General features: G+C 37.9%; 1 long non-coding RNA gene and 1 other non-coding gene across 2 annotated transcripts in view; both read left to right on the top strand.

Annotated features, from left to right (window-relative positions):
* The first annotated feature begins 2,616 nt into the window (after positions 1-2,616).
* LOC116560134 overlaps positions 2,617-21,736 on the top strand; it is a 351,496-nt gene continuing 332,376 nt past the window's right edge. Inside the window, exon 1 of the long non-coding RNA XR_004272811.1 lies at positions 2,617-7,882. This is a non-coding gene — a long non-coding RNA (uncharacterized LOC116560134). The remainder of the gene's footprint in view (positions 7,883-21,736) is intronic.
* LOC116560332 lies at positions 15,885-15,991 on the top strand. The gene has a single exon (XR_004272916.1). It is a non-coding gene; the product is annotated as a U6 spliceosomal RNA (small nuclear RNA).

Below are 21,736 nucleotides of genomic sequence, written 5' to 3'. Positions count from 1 at the left end.
CTACACCCTAGAAAAGAAAATTTTATAAGCAAGGATAGTTCCCCTGACCAGATGTTGAAGACAGGGATAGAACTTTATACCTTTCTTCCCTGAGGACCTCATACAGTTCCCCATGACCAGTTGACAGTCCGTGAATGCTTATTGCTGCTGCTGCTATTCTGGCTGCTGATGAACAGAGGAGGCCCAGGTCACTTATGTTTCAAGCAGATTATGAAGCCCTGTGCCATGTGTAGCGGAGTCTTCGTCAATAGTCTGTTTCACTTAGTTCACAGAAATGGCCAACACAAGATGGCTCAAAACCTTTTCCCATCCGTCATTCAGCATCAGCTTTGCTAAGGAATAGGGTGAAGATATTTGCGTGTTATTTATTGGCAGAAAGCCTGAAAGCATAATGTTTTCTGAAATTAATAACAAAAAATTTAGGTGCATTCTAGCGGGAAGACTCTTTTCTTCCCCACCCATATTTCTCCGAGCCCATATGAAAAGGAAGTTCCACTTATCCTTCCATCCTTTCTGGGAAGTTCCTGAGAGGGGATTTCTGTGTTTCTTTCTATCACTAGCATGGTATTCTGTAAGGGAGGAGGAGTAGTTAACCTGATGGGTAAGAGTCTGTTATCTTCTAGGCTGAGTCCAGTGTCCTAGAATGTATGGTTTGCTTTAAAAGCAGGAACAGACTTCACACTTTCTCTCCTGCACTGACCACAGCATGGAGAGGTAAGAACAGTGTACTCTCTGCTCTTCTTCTTTTTGTACAAGAGTTGCAGCTGGGTCAGGCTGGAGCGGATCTGGAGATGCCTTACTCTCCTTGGCTTTCTTGGCCTTTCTGCACAACTATTGATAAGTCTGTGGGGCAGCTAGTTGGGTAAAAACCCATGTCATCTTCTTGGTAGGCCATATGCTACCCAGCTCTGGGTTTAGGAAAGCCCTATTTTGGCCTCAGCTATAAGCTGAGTGTTTTAGCTGGGAACTCTGTACTACAGGAATTATTGAGTTTTCTTTCATGTATATTTACTCTTCTTTTAGCTCACTGTAGATTTACCCAATAGTTATTTACAACCCAGAGAGGAGTTGGGGACTGTGATTAGACCCATCTTGATTCCAGCATTATAAATACTCCTATAATCTTAGAGTCACAAGTAGGACATTTTTGGAGTATGGTACTAAATTCAGAATCCATAGAGGAAAAGATGACTACATTTGACTACCATATTAGCTAGACAGTTAACATTCTTAATATTAAGATCATCTTCAAAATGATACAAAAATGATGAAAACATCAAATCAAAATGGTCAAAAGATATATATTGTAATTAATTAAAGAAGAAAGGGGTGAAGAAAAACAGCCTCTTCTTTTCACTGTCATTATGCTATCCCTAGATAATCTCATCTAGTCTTTTTTAATTTTAGTTTTTGTGGGTACATAGTAAATATATGTATTTATGGAGTACCTGAGATGTTTCTCACCTAGGCTTGTGGCTTACTACAGTCTACAGGCTGATTTCCAAATTTGTATCTCCAGTTCTGATCTCTCCTTAGAATTTCAAATTAATGTATCCATCTGTTCATTGACATCTCCCCTGCAACAGCAAGCAGTCATTTTAAACTTACCGTGTCTAAAACGAAGCTGTTGATTTCCCAACCTCTCTGCCCTCCCCACAAACCTTCCTTCTTTTTCATTGCCCCTACAAATAATCTATCAGCAATTTTGCAGGGTCTACCTTCCGTATTTCTTCATCCTGTCCTATTTATTCTTTCTTTCCTGCAAAGAACCTAGTCCCTAGTTCAAACGACCTATTCTCTCTGCTTCTGCCCTCATTTCTTCCAACCTATTCTTGTCATAGTAGTATTCAGAAAACATAAGTTCGATATTTTTATCCCCCGTTTAAAACCTTTCAGTACCGTTCCACTTCACATGGAGCAGCGATTTCCAAAACAAAGGCAGTTTTATCTCCAGGTAACATTTAGCAATGTCTAGAAACATTTTTGTTTGTCACCATGGAGTTTGGGGAAGGAGCAAGGTCTCCTACAGGCATCCAGTGGGCAAAGGCCAAGAACGCCACCAAACATCCTGCAGTGCATAGTATAGCCTCCAACACCAAAGCATCTTTCAATCTAAAATGTCAATAGTGCTGAGGTTGAGGAACTCTGTTATAAAATCCAGGCTCCTTATTTTGGGCTATAAAGCCTTTTGGAATCTGTCCTGCCTAATTCTGAACCTCATCTGTCACCTTTCTTTTCTTTTCCTCTTCCTTCTTCACAAAGGCCTTTCTTAGAACATGCCAAGATGGTCTCTGTCTTTGGGCATTTGACTTTGCTATCACATGTCCCTAGTTTTTTTCAGTAGTAGTTTTCACCATCAATAATTTTTGTTTGTTTACATGTTGTATTAGTTTGCCGAGGTCGCCATAAAATACAACAAAAATAGTGGCTTAAACAACGGGACTTTGTTTTCTAGCTGTTCCAGATTCCAGAAGTCTGAGATCAAGATGTTGGCAGGATTGGTTTCTTCTAAGGCCTTTCTCCTTGACTTGTCGATGGTTGTCTTCTCCCTGTGTCTTCACACTGTCTTCCTTCTGTACCTGAGTTCGAATTTTCTCTTACAGGGACATCAGACCTGCTAGTAACCTCATTTTAACTTAGTTACATCTATCAAACCTGTCTCCAAATATACCCACCTTTTGAGATACTGGGGATTAGGACTTCAATACACGAATTTGGTGGTGGTGGGGGGTCATAATTCAGTCCAAGACTCATGTATATTGTTTATGTTTTCCCTGCTAAAATGTAAGTACCATGGTGGAGAAGACCTTTTCTATCTTGTCTGATATCCAAAGCACTTAGGTTGATAGCTGGTAAGAGTTAGTACTCAATAAGCTTTTGCTCAATAAATGAATAGGCTTGACTAGTGAATTATATGACTTGATTACTGATAACATGTGAAAGCAAGGCAGAGAAAATGTCTTGAATGTTTCCCAGGTTTGTAGTTTAGAAGACTGAAAGGCTAGTGGTATCCTTAAACATGATAGGCAGCACAAGAAAAAATCAGGATTTGGGAGAAAAGCTTTAGACATGCTGAGTGAGAAATACCTGAAATATATTCAGGTGGAAAAATTAAGAAGACCTGTAGATATATGGCCTGGAATGGAATGAAGAGATCTTGGTCAAACACATAGATTTGGGCTCATCAATTTATGGGGAGTAGTAAAATCTAGATAGCAGATGAGATTATTCAAAAAGAACATGCATAGGAAGAAGCCTAGTACAGAAACAGGAAAAACACTAATGTTTAAAGGTTGAGAGGGGAAAGCAAAGCTTGTTTGAGAAGTGTCAGGAGGCAGGAAGAAAGGAAGAAGTGAGGAATCAGAATCAAAGGGGAAAAGATATTGAATGGAATGATCACCTATGTCAAGGGATAAGGTATTTCTCAAAGACTGTTTCAAGGAATAACCTTTCCATGATTTACTCCTTGGAAAAAGTGGTCAATTTAGTGAGATAAATGCTGAAATTTACATACTTCTCTTGCAGAATCCCCTAAAACATTAGCATAATAATGTCTCTGAGAAATCTTGCTTTACAGAAACACATACATTTTAATTTCCAAATTAAAGTTTCCAAAGCTCATGATTTGGGCAAATATCTTTCCCTTTTCCCCCCTACGTAACAACTATTAATAATAGTACAGAGAACTGGATCCCAAGGAACACTCTTTGTGAAACCATGTTATCACATAAACAGGTAAACATTGAGAGGATTCCTCTGCATTTGACAATTAGGGACCTTGTCTGAGTGGTTTCCATAAAGTGGTGGGGCCTTAAGGGTGAATAGGGAGGGACAGAATTAAAGCAGTAGGCATAATCTGCTCCTTCTATAAGCTTGATCTCAAAGAAGAGGAAGAAGATAGGGCAGTGTCTTGGGTGGATGGTTGTGTAAGGCTATATAATTATTTTTTAATGGAAAGGATATGACTAGGTTTATAGATAGTAGAGAGATTGAGGAATAGTAGCAAGAGGAGTTCAACAAACAATAATCAATAGTAAAAAAGGTCTACAAGGAGAAGGGAGAAACTAAAATCAGGAGAGGTTTCTTCCCTTTTCTGGAGACTGGAGAAAATGAAAGAAGAGGCTGCAGTGGTAGATGCAGGGTAAGAGGTTGTGGAAGCCCATGATAGGCTTCAGTTTCTCAGACAAGAACATGTGTTCAGAATTTGTCTTTGGTGCTGAAACAAAGGTGCCCTCCCTTTCTTTCCCCTCCACCCAAAAAAGGTCACGTATGATATCGCTCATGTAAAAATCCTTTCTAAATGTCATGATTATTATGCTATGGTCAGAGCATCACCTCTTTTTTGTGCCACTATATAGGCATCATTGTTCTGACCTTTAATCGTCTGGTTTCCTTCAGGTCTCTGCTTCTGGAGCAGACTTATTTTATGCATTTCTGTTTCCTACTACCTTTTACAGAGTGGTGTGTTATAAACATTGATTAGTGAGTGACAGTCAGCATCCCAATCCATCCTCAACTGAGAATTCAGTTAATTGCCTTATTATAAATTGAAGAATCCTAGTACCAGGGTTTAGCTACACAATTCAGTTCTGTACACTTTCAGTGGTAAATCTTATCTAGAATTTTGTCCTGATCTTATTTCTTTACATTCAGTTTTCATGATTCATGCCCAGCTTAGTTGATTTTTATCCAAGATTGCTCTACCTGGTTGTCCCAAAGTGTGCTATCTTTGTATATAAAACACTTATCAGAGTGCAAGATACAAAGCAAGTTTAATAAATGGTGGTGGTCATTATTACCGTTATATGGGATTCAACTCAACCAAGGAGAGCTACATTCCCAAGGTTGCAGTTTTATATTTCTCGATTGTCTACATAGTCTTCTAGATCTTGCCCTTTCTGTGCACATTTTCTTTAATATTTTCCCCTTATGAACTATGTAGTCCTTTTCATCCCACGGTTTAATTGTTAACACCAAATCTTTCATTTGCATTTATTTATTTAATTTACTTACTTAATATACATATTTATACTTCAACATTTTCCCTAGCCAGCATTTATCATCTTTCATTTTTCCATATTTCAGGCACTCCAAAATGTCATTCTTTTATTCATTTCTTCTCCAATGATCAGTTACCAATAAGCCTGAAAGCCATCATTGTAAAATTTCCATGTACACAGCAATACTTCTTTGTTGGGCACTTATTATGTACTACTTACTATTCCTGGTATTGAAGACACAAGCATGGTAAATTAAAAAATAGTCACCATCTATATGGAGCTCACATTCTAGTGAAAGAGTTAGACAATAAACAATTCAGAATTAGATAACTAATGAACTTGTAAACATTAGTTTCTTAGGTGGGTCACCAGACAGTAGAAAACTAACTTATAAAGAATGTGTGGCTTGGGTAGAAAATATTTCTGGAGCAAAGAAAGTATAGGCAAGCTGTATCTGATATTCTAGACTAACGAAGTGAAGGAAGATTATTAGGTCATGTAGTATAATAAACCTATCAGGACCTACAATGGAAAGACTTAAAATGTGATTAACCAGGCAACATGAGGATGATGGTGGGTAATTGGAGTTATGACCATTTTGGTGAATTCTGTCACTATTGCCTGAAAGCAGCCTTGCTTAAGAGTTGTTGCTGATAACCTGCTAGGGATCAGAGTTTGTTTTGTTGGGATGTCAGTAGAGGTGGAAGGCATTTGTAAAACATACTTTATGACTTGGATTTTCTTTTAGATTTTTAAGCAGACAGGCATTTCTCATTTTGCAGATGAAGGCAGCTCACTCCCTAATGGATTCCAGAACCTCACCCTATTTCAGTAGAAAAAGTCTATTGGAAAAATTATTACTTCAATTATGAAGATGCTGAGCTTTTGGTGTTTATGGAATCTTCAGTAAGAAATTGTCACTTAGTACTTCGATATGTAGACCTAGAGTTTCAGAGGGGATTGGGAGTTTCAGGGGGGAATCTTGGTTGGAGAAAGAATATTTGGTATTGTCTTACCCAATGGGAATGAGTGCGATTGCCCAGAAAAGGTGTGCTGCATTTTACAATGTTTAGAGTAGATTCCAGATAGGGAAAGAAGTGACAGTGGAAAGGGGCTAACTGTGAGAAAGTTGAGAGGGTCATTGGATTAGCGATCTGGTTAAGATAAAGAGTTGGCATAAGGAGAATAACTGAGTAAGAGAAATTGAAGAGTGAAAAGTAAAAGTTTGTATTCAGAGAGTGGGGTGACTGAATTTAATCTTTTAAATCTGGAACTATTCTGTGTAAAACAGTTTTGGGCATGCCTGGGGATGACTGGAAGTGAGGAGAGGTCCTGTGGAAAGGATTGTTAGGGAGGGCACAAAAAGTGGAATCACAGAGCAGTGATCGCCATGAAGCTACAAAGAGATTAAGCCAGGGAGGGGCTTAGATGTCAGAAGGCAAGTGAGGATACCGGAAATGCGAGGTATGATGAGCTACGGAATTGAGAAGACAACTGGCCACAGCTATCCTCTGCAGAGAAGACGGGCAAGAGGCACTTAGGTTCTTCTAGAGCCAGTCACAGCCTGCATGGAATTTTGGTTGTTGAGGTTGTGGCAATGCAGATATCTGTGGGTCTTCACTGCATTGGTTCTGGGGTCAAAGTTGTTAGTGTTAGACTTTGTACTAGGGCTGCTGCATGGACTCCAGGAGCTGTACACAGTGCAAGTTAAAGGAATCCATGTTATCTGTTATCGTTAAGCCCCTTCAAGTGTGTCATCTCATGGGTTTTTTTTACAAGCTCAGACTGGGGTTGGGAAGCAGGGCTATATCCATTTCCAGATGCCCTATGGAGGGAATGGAGATAAGGAGTTGAAAATGGAGAATGAGAACTATTTGGTGCATCTTGTGTTGAGTTGGAGGATTGAATCAATGCTAGGAATGAAGTCAGAGCCAGGTGAGGGACCAGAAGTCACTTCAAAAATTACTAAAACAAGGAGGTAAAATTAGAGGATTAGAAGATCACATGTATCCCAGATATACGATAGAATGGCTAGATAGAGAGTGGGTAAGAAACAAGGTCTAGTTATTAGGGTGAAAGTAAAGGTGGGGTTTGGTTATATGGCATATAGTATAGGGTTGGTTTGGTATTAACAGTATGCCTTCTTATTTGCAGAAGGCATACAATTAAAAAACAAAACAAAACATGGCTACATTGGACCAATTAACTCTTGTCACCTTGTGACCAGTAAGATGACCTTGAATAATCTGTTAAAATCTATGGCACTCTGTCTTCTCATGTGTAAAAATTAAGCTATTGGCTCAGGTGATCTCTGAAGTTTCCAATAGCTCTGCGATACTACATCATTTATTTTGCCTTATTCAGGTTCCATCTGTCCTCCAACAACCCCCGGAATCCCCTCTAGGGCCCCAAATTGCACTGACGAGGTCCACTGCCTTCAGGCAAGGCCAGCTCTACTTTCTTCCTAACAGACATTTGGGGAGAAATAATACATATCCTTCTGGAAAGTGAATGACCTAATTTCTCTAGAACAGAATGTGACTGTATTGTTTACATTTGGTTTTATTTTTGTTACCAGGCAATCAGTATCGAGCCTGTTGGAATGATATATGCCAGCTGGGTTTTGTGCCTCATCACACTGGCAGAGAGAAGAGTATGAAGCTTGGAGGAGTGGAGGAGGCTGAAAAGGAGGCAAAGGGTGAGGACAGAGAGACAAGATGGAAGTGGGGGAGAAAAACAAGGATGAGAGAATGCCAGGTGGTGCTGAGAAGGACAGGAGAGACTTTTCTGCTTGTAAAGGGCACACAATGGCAGAATCCAGCTATGCAGAGGCATCTGGCTCCAGAAATAACAGGCCACTTAGCACTCACTCCTTCAAAACGGTGAGCTTCATAAACAATCTTATTTGTCTGATGTGGATATTTCATGCCTAGCAGATGTGTTCCACAGCATTTCTTGTTGAGAGTCAACCTCATCAAGGTGATTTGAGAGGAGAGCATTACTTACGTGACAGCTACCTGCTTTTATTTGAGACTCTAAGATGGGAGAATTCAGATTAGATATTGCCAGTTGCATTCTTTGTATCTCTTTTGAAATATGAGAGTTGACTTGGACTGTGGAAACTATTTTCTTCTTGTTTCTTTATTACCACATATTTAACATGTGTCGACAAGCTGACTGTTAATTGGCTGGCTGAAGTTCAGAAACAGCATCCTATGGGAAGGGGAAGCAAAGCCACAAACAAACTTAAACATTTCTTAATGTCATTATGGCTCTCAATGGCTGTCTTATACTAATGGAGATCTCTCTACATCTCACACACACACACATGCTTGGCACTTTATATTATAAAGTGGCAAAAACCACAATTACTTTTGCACCAACCTGATAGTAACTCACTACGTGTAAGGAGATTATGGAGATGCAACCTTCTTTTCCCCTTATCTTACTGGCTTCTTCCTAATAAGCTGAATTTGGGTGTGAGGGTACTCAGAGAGAGGCAAGGTTGACTTTAATTTTCCGTTTGAAGGGTATCTGTATTTGAAAGAGGACAATTCAGATGTTGCCTTTACCCATGTAGCAACAAATAGCTTTTACTATTACTTTTATGGGCTTCAGAGAGGCTACATAATCGTCTCAGAAGTCCCTGCTGACTGTGATTTTTAAAGGAATGTTATTTTGCAAGTAAAGTGACTGAGAAGTAACTATAATCTTCAGGGGTAGAGAATCAGAAAAGATGTGAGGTTGGTATGATAGCCTTGGGAAGATAAAATAAGCCAATGGAGAGCTTATAGTTTTAGAGCTGAACTCAGGTTGGATCTTTTATCTGGTAACATTTTAAATATTCAGTGTTATTCTCTATCATTACTAATAGCCAGAAGATAATTTTGTTTTCACAAGGAAGGATAAGGAAGAATTCAGGGCAAAATTGACAAGAAATGATTCTCAGGATTGGCTACTTGACAGCTATCAAAATAGGCTTCAGAAAGCTTAACTGTTGTATACCCATCAAAGAGTGAGAGGAATTAATGAATTCTAGATGAATTCAGTATGTTCTGCAAGGCTACGAAGATCTAAATTTCATGTTGCATGAATATTTTTTAGTTTAAGAATTGGTACCAGTTACCTCGTGATTGGTACACTGGATTAAGAATTAAAAGATCTGAAACTGGGATAAAGAATGAAAGAAAGTTATGTATCTGGAGCTATGACAAAGAAAGTTTTTAAAACAATTGCTTATTATCTTTAATTCAAGGTAATTACTATTACTGTTCTCCAACCTAAAAAAATCACTTCTGCTATTTTGCTTCCTCTTCTACCCCTTTTCTTCCTTTTCTTGTACTCATATTTAACATGTTTCTGTGACAACTTTAGTAGTTAATCTGCTTATGCCATTCTGGACACAAAGGGATTGTGTCCCCATGTGTGGGAATCAGTCCCAGTGAAGGGGGAATGAAATTAAATTACAATCTCAAGTCCTCCGAAGAAGTCCCTGAAGAGCTCAGCCCCTGGTTAAAATCCATGTGTGAATTTTCAGGCCTGACCATAGGCAATTACAATGGTGTTACCTGGCAGGCCTCATGGGGAAGGCTGCCTTCCCCATACCAGACTTTCCAGCCAATGCACTGCAGCCTTGGGAGGGAGGGGCAGTCAAGGACTCAGGTCCCCCAGCCAATCATGTTCTTTCATATGTTTACCTTCCTAACCCAAGAACCTTCATTCCTAGGTCTCTGACACCTCAGACAGAGTTCTTCTTCAGGTTCCTCTGCTGAAACCTTCTTATGCAGGAGGAGGGAAAAACCTTGAGGACACTTTTCTGCATTCTGACTCAATAGTCAGGATGTTTCCCATTCCTAGCCTTTCTCCTCTTCCATCCACAGCACTCTTCCCTTGTCTATGATGACCCATCTGACTGTTAATCGGCGTGCCTTTCCGTGGGGAAAAACGAAGAGGGAGAGTCAGTGCCTCCACCAGTTAGCCTCTTGCTTACAACATTGCAACATGTGATTAAAAGCTGAATCCTGTCATTTTTAACAGGTTGTTTTAATAGGTTGCTCTGATACCTGGTACTCAGCTCTCTCTCTGCCTCTGTCTTTCTCTCTCAGCCCAGCTGAGTTCTAGACAGTCCCGGCTTTGCCTCTTACTGGTATGTGACCTTAGGCAAATCATTTAACGTTTCTGAGCTTCATTTTATCATTTGCAAATTTAAGACAATAGTACTCCATGGAGTTCTTATGAGGATTATATGAGGTGCTTGTGAAAAATACCTTACCCGGTAGATTGCGACTCAGTTCTTAATCAGAAACAGAAACAGAAACAGTGGTCACTTATCTAAGGTCCTCTAAGGAGAACTTGCGCTTACATATTTTCCTACAGTGCCTTGGATTACATCATATGGCAAAGTCCTTTTATGTGTAAATGGCAGCTGTGGGTGTAATGACTTGTTAGCGTCTGTTTACTTTCTTTTTTTTTTGAGACAGTTTCACTCTCGTTGACCAGGCTGGAGTGCAATGACGCAATCTCACAATCTCGGCTCACTGCAAGCCCCGCCTCCCAAGTTCAAGCAGTTCTCCCAGCCTTTAGAGTAGCTGGGATTAATAAAAAATTAATAAAAAATTAAGCAGGCAGGATGTGCCACCATGCCTGCTTAATTTTTTTGTATTTTTAGTAGAGACGGGGTTTCACCATGTTGGCCTGGCTGGTCTCAAACTCCTAACCCCATGTGATCCGCCCGCCTCGGCCTCCCAAAGTGCTGGGATTACAGGTGTGAGCCACCATGCCCCGCCTTTTTTTTTTTTTTAATTAACATTCACACCTCAAAAAGATATACTACGTATATAGGGTAAGAGATTAAATATAAACACAGCAAGTTCCACCCCAGTCCTATTTCTCCAAGGCTACATGGCCAAATGGAATCTTGAAGAGAACACCTAGACAACAGAGGACTTATCAGTGACATCTCCGGTCTGGACTTCTGCTGCATCTTTGGCCACCTCTCCTCTTGCCTTTTGGTAAACCCCGAACAAAACACCAGTCAATGCTGAATGGCCATCCCATCAAATCCTGGCCATTGAGTTCCTCCACAGCAGCCTGGTCCTCCTTGTATATGTCATACTGAACTAGAGTATACCCCTTCAGATACCCTGTTCGCCTTTTACTTTTATCCTGTTTACTTTCTGGCTAATTCTGGAAGGAATTTTTTTTTTTTTTGTCTTCCTGGCAGCATTTTTTTTTTATTTTGATGCTTTTTGTCAGATACATTTCCTCCTGCTGACGTTCATGTTGTATGGTGCATATGTTAACATGGCAATGAGATATTGCAGTAAGACTACAGCTTCACAAGGGGTTACATAAATGATAGTCTCCAAACAGAAACCAGTGTAACTGCCAGAAGGGAAACCTTCAAGATTCTCAACTTCATTTTCAGTTATGTTGTCAGAATAAATACATTCTCTAATGGCAGAAGGAACTTCAGCTAAGGGTCTATAGTTGATGGAGGATAACACTCAGCTACTCACAGATCTAAACAAGATAGCATTTCCCAAGATTATAACTTACGTGTGAAAGGTACTAAAAATGACTAAATTTGGTGCCCCATATCATCCCTTATGATCTCAGATGTCAGGGAGAAGCCCAAGGTCAGAAACTCAGACTGTGCTTGTGCCTGTCAGGCAGAAGCTCTAGTATGAGCTCATAGGTGTCTAGAAAACTTTGCCCAGACTGGGGCAGAGAATGCTACTTTCCTTAAAGCCAAACATCATAATGAGGCTTCTTGCTAAGTTTATTGTTAGATTTATTCCATTTTGAGCTTATTTTCAAGTGGTATTGCACTTGAGGTTGGCGCTAAGTAGCTCTTAATAATTCTCTGATCTTGACATTGGCTTACCTCACCATATGAAGATAAGAGTCCGAGAATGGGGAGATCTCAGTGCATGGGTCAGAAAATTGGCTATTTCCATCACATGTGAGACATTTAGATTCTGAGGGAAGAAGTGAACTTTTTCCAGTTCTGGCAAAGTTTTATTTAGACTAATGAGCTCATGCTAGAGAGTCTTTCGTGACAAATATGAGCACCATCTGGGTTCCTGACATTAGCCTTGTTCCTCATCTCTGAGATCAACCATCGAAACAAGCTAGTGCTACTCAGAAGTGTTTGTATGTGCGCGCGCGCGTGTGTGTATGTGTGTGTGTGTGTGTGTGTGTGTGTGTGTGTGTGTGTGTGTGTGTCTGGGAAGGGGGAGTAGGATTCCTGACACATGTTCTACATGCTTTCTTGTAAGATCCCCCGAAGAGCTCAGCCCCAGTTGCCCACACTGATAACCTGCTTGTTAACACATCCCTTATTGGCTTTTCTCCTTTCCTTATTTCATTTCTCCTACTTTCTCACTTGTGTTTCTTAGATCATCTCCCAAAATAAACTACTTGTACCCAAGTGCTTGTTTCAGTGTCTGCATTTGGGTAACTCTAAGACAGAACCATTAAAAAAAAAAAAACCCTTGAAGGATAAAAATCTAACACAAAAATATGTTGATACTACATGTACAATCCACATTTTGGTAAGATGAAAAATAATAAGTAAGCCACAAACCAAATAAACAAATTCTACATGGTTGTCAAAACACACACACACACACACACACACACACACACACACTCAGATTGGTCTAAACAAGTGGAAGATAACTTGAATGAAAGCAAACAACTTGATGAGACACAAAGTCAGAAAATAGAAAATTTTCTTCGTATCATAAACAAAATGAAAATGACAAATTAGAAGATGTGTCCATAGTAAGAAATGACTAAGGAAAAGAAATAAAATGCACTGGAGTCTGGGGAGATTTACTGCAGGCAGTATTTACTGTGACCAGAATGAGCTAACACAATTAGAGTTGTATAGTGACATACCACGTATAATGGCATGTATAATGATATAATGTGTGTGCTTTGTAAACTGTAAACTAAAATTCATACTCAAGGTATTATTGTCCATAGATTGCCTAAAGGAATGTCTGCAAATGAAGTGGATGGCTGTGGAGGAAAAATACTGCATTAAGATTTTTATCTTAGTTTTCCTGAACTTTTTTACATTTGAGAAATCAACTAATTTCTCTGTGTGTGTGTTTCCCTGCCCTTAATTCATAAAATCAGTATGAACTCAAATTTGAAAATGGATATGAAAAGACCAAAAAATATAAATGTTAGAGTTTATTATTTCAAAAGATGTGGGATATGATAGTTAATGTTTACTACTCTCAACTTCTTTTGGTCCTTAAGGATGTGATGCATACCCCAAGTATCTTACCAAACCCAGAATTCTCTGAGTGAAATTTCTCTTTCAAAAGGTACACATACCTTAGTTTATTCATTCACTTATAATTCTTATGCAATTAAATGTCTTTTTTGAAGGAGCTGATGTCAGATTGCCTTTTCTTATAGTAAGCTGCAAACGCAAGCATTTTTCCATCTCAAGATAGCTTAATAAACCAATAGCTTGTACTCCTGAAAATCTGACAAAGTTTTCAGTTAGCCCAAGAGCTCTGAGGAAGGTGTACTGATGATGGCATCTATTTCTCCTAGATTCTTCTAGAAGATCTTCAATTGTAAATTCCTATAATATGCCCAGAATTGTGAAATGTGTAATGGACTATGCAATAGAATTATGAAGGAGTTTTTTCCCTCAAGGGACTTATAGTCTAGCTGAGAGTAGGGAGCAAAAGTACATCTATGCAATTCATGGAAACTAATACAAGTCAGTAGTAATTTAGACACCTATTGAGAATCTTTTATAGGCATACTGTAGGTGTTTTGGAGGAAAAATAATCCAATCAGTCTTTGAATACTACATAATAGTAATTCTGTCAATTCTGGGGGCCAGAACTGGTCATACTATTCAGTGGTATCCTTTCAAATTATTTTACCAATCACCTGGTTGAGTGAGAGGTGAATGTCACAAATAATTCCCCTTCTTCTTTCTTCTTTTTCCTCCACACCCCAGTGAGGAAAAAACCCCTTCTATCTCTAAAATTCTTATGAAAAACCAGTGAAACAGTCCTGTGATATTGCTAAGATTAGTAACCCAACCCCTGCTTGACCGGTACATTTCTAAACCACATATGTCAAGGTCAATTTTGCATATAGGTCAGTGTGTGGTTTCCTGCACTGTGGCCATTCTGGGGAGAGAAAGCAGGACTGTTTTCTCATGAAGAAACGTGCTCACTGAAGAAAAAACATTGGGTAGATGATAGCATGAGAAGACATAGGAAAACCTGAAGGTCATCTTATTCATCCAAAAGTCCTTCCATTTGGTCACTGTCCCTCCCAGGCATGGTTCTTGTTTTGAGTGAGCTGTTCCTTTTCTAAATGAACAGGCCCCAGGCCAGAGGAAGGGTAGTGTGACAAGGTGGGGTAAGTGAGGAGACAGTGGTCATCCTGTGTGGGCTGAATGCCCATTTCCTAGTGGTTCTTACATTAATAGGGTCAATGATTGCTGCTAAGACAGCTTTGAGGACTGAGGGAGCAGGAAAGAGATCTTCAGGGATATCTTCATGGGCCGGTGGAGGAACTTTGGAGAGGAGGATGGGAGATAAGGCCATGGTGACTGCTAAGGGGAGGACTGTTGATTGTCAGTCCCTGTATGGTAGATCCTGGGAAATGGCATAGGGTAGTCTCATATCAGAATATTATACCACTTAGTCAATTTAAGAGAAGGGCTGATTTTAAATAAAGAACCTGGTATTTTTTTTTTTCATGCAACTTTATGCTAAGAAGAAAACTTTCATTAGACACTACTATTAGGTAATCTCTCCCACACAGAAGCAGTGTAAGGTAATGGTTAAACGTTTGGAGTCATGAGCCAGATAGCGTGAATTAATACACTATTTCCACCACTTACTAGCTATGCAACCTTGGGAAATTTACTTAAACTCTCTGTGCCTCGGTTTCCTCATACATATAATGGAAATAATAGAAGAATCTATCTCACAAAGTATTGCAAAGATTGAGTCAAAAGCTGCAAAATGTTTGACACATAGTAATCACTCAATAGTTGTTTCCCATGGAAATTATGTGCAAACTGACCCCCAGCCCAGGCTGCGTAGCCTAGCAATGCAACACATGGATTTTGTAGTTAGATTAGACCTAAGGTCAGCCGACTTGTGTCTTTTGCTGGCTATGTGATCTAGGTCAAGTTATTTATTTTTATTTTGTTTTAAATGTATTTATTTTCCCAGCTTCTGGTAACTATCCTTCTACTCTCTATCTCCGTGAGTTCAGTTGTTTTGGTTTTTAGCTCCCACAAATAAGTTAGAACATGTAATGTTTGTCTTCCTAAGCCTGGCTTGTTTCATTTAGTATAATGAGCTGCAGTTCCATCCATGTTGTTGCAAATGACAGGATCTCATTCTTTTTTTTATGGCTAAATAGCACTATATTGTGTGTAAGTACCACATTTTAATCCATTCATCTGTTGATGGACACGTAGGTTGCTTCCAAAATTTTGCCTATTGTGAACAGTGCTGCAACAAACATGGGAATGCAGATGTCTTTCCAGTATACTGACTTCTTTTATTTTGGGTATATACCCAGCTGTGGGATCGTTGGATGATATGGTAGTTCTGTTTTTAGTTTTTGAGGGACTTCTAAACTGTTCTCCATAGTGGTTGTACTAATTTATATTCCCACCAACAGTGTAGGAAGGTTCCCTTTTCTCCACATCTTCATCAGCATTTGTAATTGCCTGTCTTTGGATATAAAGCATTTTAACATGGGGTGAGATGATATCTCATTGTAGCTTTGATTTGCACTTCTCTGATAATCAGTGATGTTGAGTAGCTTTCCATATGCCTCTTTGACATTTGTATGTTTTCTTTTAGAAATGTCCTTTCAGTGCTCGCTTCAGCAGCACATATACTAAAATTGGAACGATACAGAGAAGATTAGCATGGCCCCTGTGCAAGGATGACACACAAATTCGTGAAGTGTTCCATATTTTTAAGAATATAATTTTTAAAGATCTTGTACCAGGCTTGTTATTTCTTAAGCACATTCCAGCAAATTCAGGACTTTTGTATAAATTCCTCTAAAAACCAAAAAAAAAAAAAAAAGTCCTTTCAAATCTTTTTACTGTTTTAAAATCAGATTATTAGATTTTTTTTTCCTGTAGAGTTGTTTGAGCTCCTTATATATTCTGGTTATAAATCAGATGGGTAGTTTGCAAATATCTTCTATTCTGTGGTTTGTCTCTTCACTTTGTTTATTGTTTTCTTTGCTGTACAGAGCTTTTTAACTTGATGTGATCCCATTTGTCCGTGTTTGCTTTGGTTGCCTATGCTGTGGGATATTACTCAAGATATTTCTGCCCATACCAATGTCCTGGAGAGTTTCTCCAATGTTTTCTTGTAGTAGTTTTATAGTTTAAGGTCTTCTATTAAATCTATTTTATTACATCTACATCAAAGTCTTGAATCTATTTTGATCTGATTTTTGTACATGGCAAGAGATATGGGTCAAGTTTCATTATTTTTCACATGGATATTTAGTTTTCCCAGCACCTTTTATTGAAGAGACTATCTTGTCTTCAGTGTATAATCATGGCATATTTGTCAAAAATGAGTTTACTGTAGGTGTGTGGTTTGTTTTTGAGTTCTCTATTCTGTTCCATTGGTCTAGGTGTCTGTTTTAATGCCATTATCATGCTGTTATTATTACTATAGCTCTGTAATATAATTTGAAATCAGGTAATGTGATTCCTTCAATTTTGTTCCTTTTGCTTAGGATGGTTTTGGCTATTCTGGGTCTTTTGTTGTTCCGTATAGATTTTAGGCTTTTTTTCTATTTCTGTGAAGAATGTCATTGGTGTTTCGATAGAGTTTGCAGTGAACCTGTAGATTACTTTGGATAGTTTGGACATTTTAACAATATTGATTCTTACAATCCATGAAAGTAGAATATCTTTCTATAGTCCTCTTCAATTTCTTTCATCTATATTTTATAGTTTTTATTATAGCAATCTTTCACTTCTTTGGTTAATTCCTAGGTATTTAATTTTATGTGTGGCTGTTGTAAATAGAATTACTTTTTAAATTTCTTTTTTAGATTGTTCACTGTTTGCATATGGAAATGCTACTGATTTTTGTATGCTGATTTTGTATCCTGCAACTTGACTGAATTTGTTCATCAGTGCTAATAGTTTTTTGGTGGAGTATTTAGGTTTCTCCAAATATAAGATTGTATCCTCTGAATTCAAGGGTAATTTGACTTTTTCCTTTCTAATTTGAATGTCCTTTATTTCTTTCACTTGTCTGGTTGTTCTTGCTAGAATTTCCAGTACTATGTTGAATAACAGTGGTGAAAGTGGACATCCTTCTCATGTTCCAGATCTTGGTGGAAAGATTTGTAGTTTTTCCCCATTCAATTTTCATATATGGCTTTTATTATGTTAAGATATGTTCATTCTATATCCAGTTTTTTGAGAGTTTTTACCATGAAGGGATATTGAATTTTATCAAAAGCTTTTCAGCATCTGTAGAGAGCCAGAGTAGCCCACCCCCTCCTGGTGGATTAGCAGCAAGACGGCTGTGAACTTTGGGTAAACTCCAGAGAAGCAAAACCATAATAGGGGAATATGTATGTCTCAGAGAAGAGCAGAGAGGCCTAGAAAAAGATAACCAGCTCTCACTGACCTTGCTGCAAGATAGTTATTAGCTGAAGTATGTTAACTGAATTGTGAGAATTATAACCAAAGGCTGTTCTAAGTAACTGCACCCTCCCTCTGCTATGTGCTTTGTAAACATTTAAAATAAAGTACTCTGAGGCAGGTCAGGGCCACAGAGACTGACATCATCAGCTTTTCGGACTGCCTGGCCCAGCTCTCCATGTTTGTCTGTGTGTCTTTCTTTATCCTTCACGATTACCTCTTAGGTCTTTGAACCCTTGTGCAGCGTGGGACACAGCACATGCCAGAAGCATCAATTAAAAAGATAATGTGGTTTTTGTCTTTTATTTTGTTGATATGATGTATCATATTGATTGATTTGTTTATGTCGAGCAATTTTTTTGCATTCCAGGAATAAATCTCACTTAGTCATGATAAATAATCTCCTTAATGTGTTATTAAATTGAGTTTGCTAGTATTTTGTTTAGCATTTTTGTGTTAGTATTTATCAGAGACATTGGCCTGTAGTTTTCTTTTTTTTGATGTGTCTTTGTCTGGTTTTTGTATCATGGTACTATTGGCCTCACAGAATTAGTTTGGAAGTATTCCCTTCTCCTCTATTTTTTTTGGGGGGAGGAATAGTTTGTGTAAGATTTGTATCTTTTAATGTTTCATAGAATCATCAGTGAATCCACTGAGTACAAGGCTTTTCTTTACTGGGAGACCTTTGACGACAGCTTTGATTTCATTACTTGTTATTGGTCTGTTCAGATTTTGTATTTCTTCCTGGTTCAATCATGGTCGATTGTATATGTACAGAAAGTTATCAATTTCTTCTAGGTTTTCCAATTTATGATATATAGTTGCTCATAGCAGCCTGCCACTAATGATCCTTTGAATTTCTGTGGTATCAGTTGTAATGTTTCCTTTTTTCTCTGATTTTATTTATTTTGATCTTCTCTCCCTTTTTGGTTAGTTTGGCTAAGGGTTTGCCAATTTTGTTTAACTTTTCAAAAAACTAATGTTTGTTTTATCTTATGATCATTGATTGTTTTCATCATTTTAATTTCATTTATTTCTCTTCTGATCTTTATTATTTCATCTACTAATTTTGGATTTGCTTTTCTAGTTCTTTAAGATGCATCATTTGGTTGTTTATTTGAAGTTTGTTTTTTCTTTTTTGATGCAGGCACTTATAGCTATAAATTTCTCTCTTAGTACTGTTTTTGCTGTATCCCATAGGTTTTGATTTGTTGTGTTTCCGTTATCATTTGTTTCAAGAAACTTTTCAATTTCCTTCTTAATTTCTTCATTGATCCACTGGTCGTTCAGGAGCATATTGTTTAATTTCCACATGTTCATACAGTTTCCAAAATTCCTCTTGTTATCAACTTCTAGTTTCATTCTTTTGTGGTCAAAAAGATGTTTGATATTATTTCAGTTTTTAAAGATGTTTCAAGATTGTTTTATAACCTAACATATGGTCTATCCTTGAAAATGGTCTATGTGCTGAGGTAAATAATGTGTATTCTTGAGCCATTAGATAAAATGTTCCATAAATATCTATTAGATCCATTTGCTCTATAGTATTGATTAAGTTAAAATGTTTCTTTCACCACATGCTCCTCCTTTTACATTTTCAAATGAGTTTAGAGTTAAATTTTCAATGTTTACATTTTAGCTAGGACTGACTGAATTGTATAACGAAAACAAAATCTCCAAGTGGCCTTGGATTTATTTTGTTTCCTGGTTTGGTTTGTTTGACTAGTCAGTCAATTGTGAGGAGAGGAGCATGTTAGCAGTTTTTAAATTTTCTTTTTGGCCCCTGTATGGCAGATACAATAAAAATTTTGTGCTGGACAAAGATGCCTTATATTATTGCTCTGAGTTCAGGAATGTGACCTCTTTGGTCTGAAAGTCTTACCTTTATAAACATATTTATCTAATTATTTCCTTTTGGATGATTAATGTTTCAATTAGCTATTTCATCCCTGAAGTGATTGTTGATCAAGAAAACCTAAATTTACCTTTCCAAATGGCACGTAGGTTGTTGGTTACCATGAAGCTGTTACAATTTGTGAAGTCATTAATTTGAAAGCCCTTTAATGACTTAAAAAAAATCTTGGCTAGAATGACATAAACAGTAAGGTTTATCTTAACACCAGTGTAAAAGTCAGCAGATTCAATGTAAGGCAGAAAAAAAACAAGAGAAATAGAGAACTCAGTAGACTTTGCATGTTAACTCTATGGTTGCAGAATTTTTTAAAGAGATTTTGAATAATGACCATCTGCATTCTACCTTTTCCTTGATATAATTTGCCCATCAGTTTATAAATGTTCATGGGAACAGACCATAATATGTAGCTAGCTGGATTCCCAGAAAACCTGGCATGCCTTAATGTTTGAGAAACCCATTCTATGTCTTATTAATTTCTTAAGAGCAAAGAAAGTCCTACAAATTCTGTCAGAGAATATCAGGAGTTTAGATGATAATGGTTACCCTAGTGGCTTTTAATTAGCCATCTTGCATGTATCACTTAGAATGCTTATTTCGCTCTAGGAAGATTTTTGCAAGTAAGCAATGAAAAGAGACAAATTGTTCACAGACCAAATTAAATCAAACCAAGATAAAAGTGTTCACAAAAATTTAACTCGGACATGCAGATAAAGCAAAATATTGAATTAGGCACATAGGCCAAAAGTGAATTCACCAGAAAAGATATGCCTCATAGGCAAAATGTAGAAACCAGAGTACTCTGTCTTTATACCAGGAAGGATATACAAGATAAGACAAATTTTTATTTTTATCATTGCAGGAGGCATGTAAGTTTCTTTATTAAGAGGTCCTTATAATCAAACTACATTTCAAATAATATCAAAAGCTTCTACCAAAACCAGGAAGGCTTGGCCTAAGAAAAGACTCACCAGGGCAGAAAAGGGAGCTATGGAAGTGGTAAGCTCAAAGAGTTCTTTTGAGAACTGCATACTGGTTCCAAAAATCAACAATTTCTTGTGATAATGATCTTTCTTCAGATCCCATTTCTGACATCATTTAAGTTAACCTAAATAATAGAGGCTCTCTAAAAGAAAAATATATTTGTTTGGGAATAAGGCATTACAATTGGAATATGTGTGCCATGGTAATGTGTGCATACTCAGGGAGGCAAAAGAAGACAAAGGTTTTAAAAAGAACACTGAAGACAATTACATAATTTTTTTGAAATGATTATCCTTGGCTACAAGGGTCAATAAAAAGGGTGATACAAAGTGGTTTCTGTACAGATACCCTCATGAAAGTATTTTTGTGTAAGGCTATAATGGCCTCTGTGTAAGGCTGTGGTTTTTGCTGTCTTCTGTGATAGTTTTGTTATCAGGCATACAAGTATGAGAACTCTCTTCAAGCCCTTTCCCGGCTCTATTTTTCAGTTGTTTTACTTTTTTAAACACAAGTGATTCCATTTTGATTCTGATAACTTTCACATAGCAAATGATCAACCCTGAGGAGGGGGTTGTAGGAAACTGATTTATAGCTGGTCAGCCAGAGGTACAGGAGGCCTGGATATGTAATTGATGACTAAAGTATGTGAGTGGCTGAGCCGCTTATATTATAGGATCTGATGCTAACTCCAGGTAGATAGTGTCAGAATTGAATTGAATTATATGACATCCAGTCGGTACCCACAGAGAAATGGATAATTATTTGCTGTGGAAGTCCACACGTTTGTTGTCAGAAGTTCTGTAAGTACAGAAAAACAGCCTTTTTCCCATAGTCACAAAACGAACTTTGTATAATTTCAAACTTTTAAATGTATTGATTTGTTTTATAGTCTGTCTTGTGGTCTATACTGGAGAATGTTGTATGTGCTCTTGAGAAAGATATGTCTTCTGCTCTTGATGTGGTGGGGGAGTGGAGAGCAGCAGTGTTCTGTAGATGTCTGTATTAGTTCATTCTAATGCTGCTAATAAAGACATACCTGAGGCTGGGCAATTTATAAAGGAAAGAGATTTAATTGACTTACAGCTCAGTATGGCTTGGAAGGCCTCAAGAAACTTGCAATCAGGGCAGAAGGGGAAGCAAACTTGT

This window comes from Sapajus apella, unplaced genomic scaffold (genome assembly GCF_009761245.1).
Source record: "Sapajus apella isolate SASKATOON/1434 unplaced genomic scaffold, GSC_monkey_1.0 scaffold25, whole genome shotgun sequence".
Taxonomy (NCBI): domain Eukaryota; kingdom Metazoa; phylum Chordata; class Mammalia; order Primates; family Cebidae; genus Sapajus; species Sapajus apella.
This window is presented reverse-complemented; position numbering and strand designations above follow the sequence as displayed.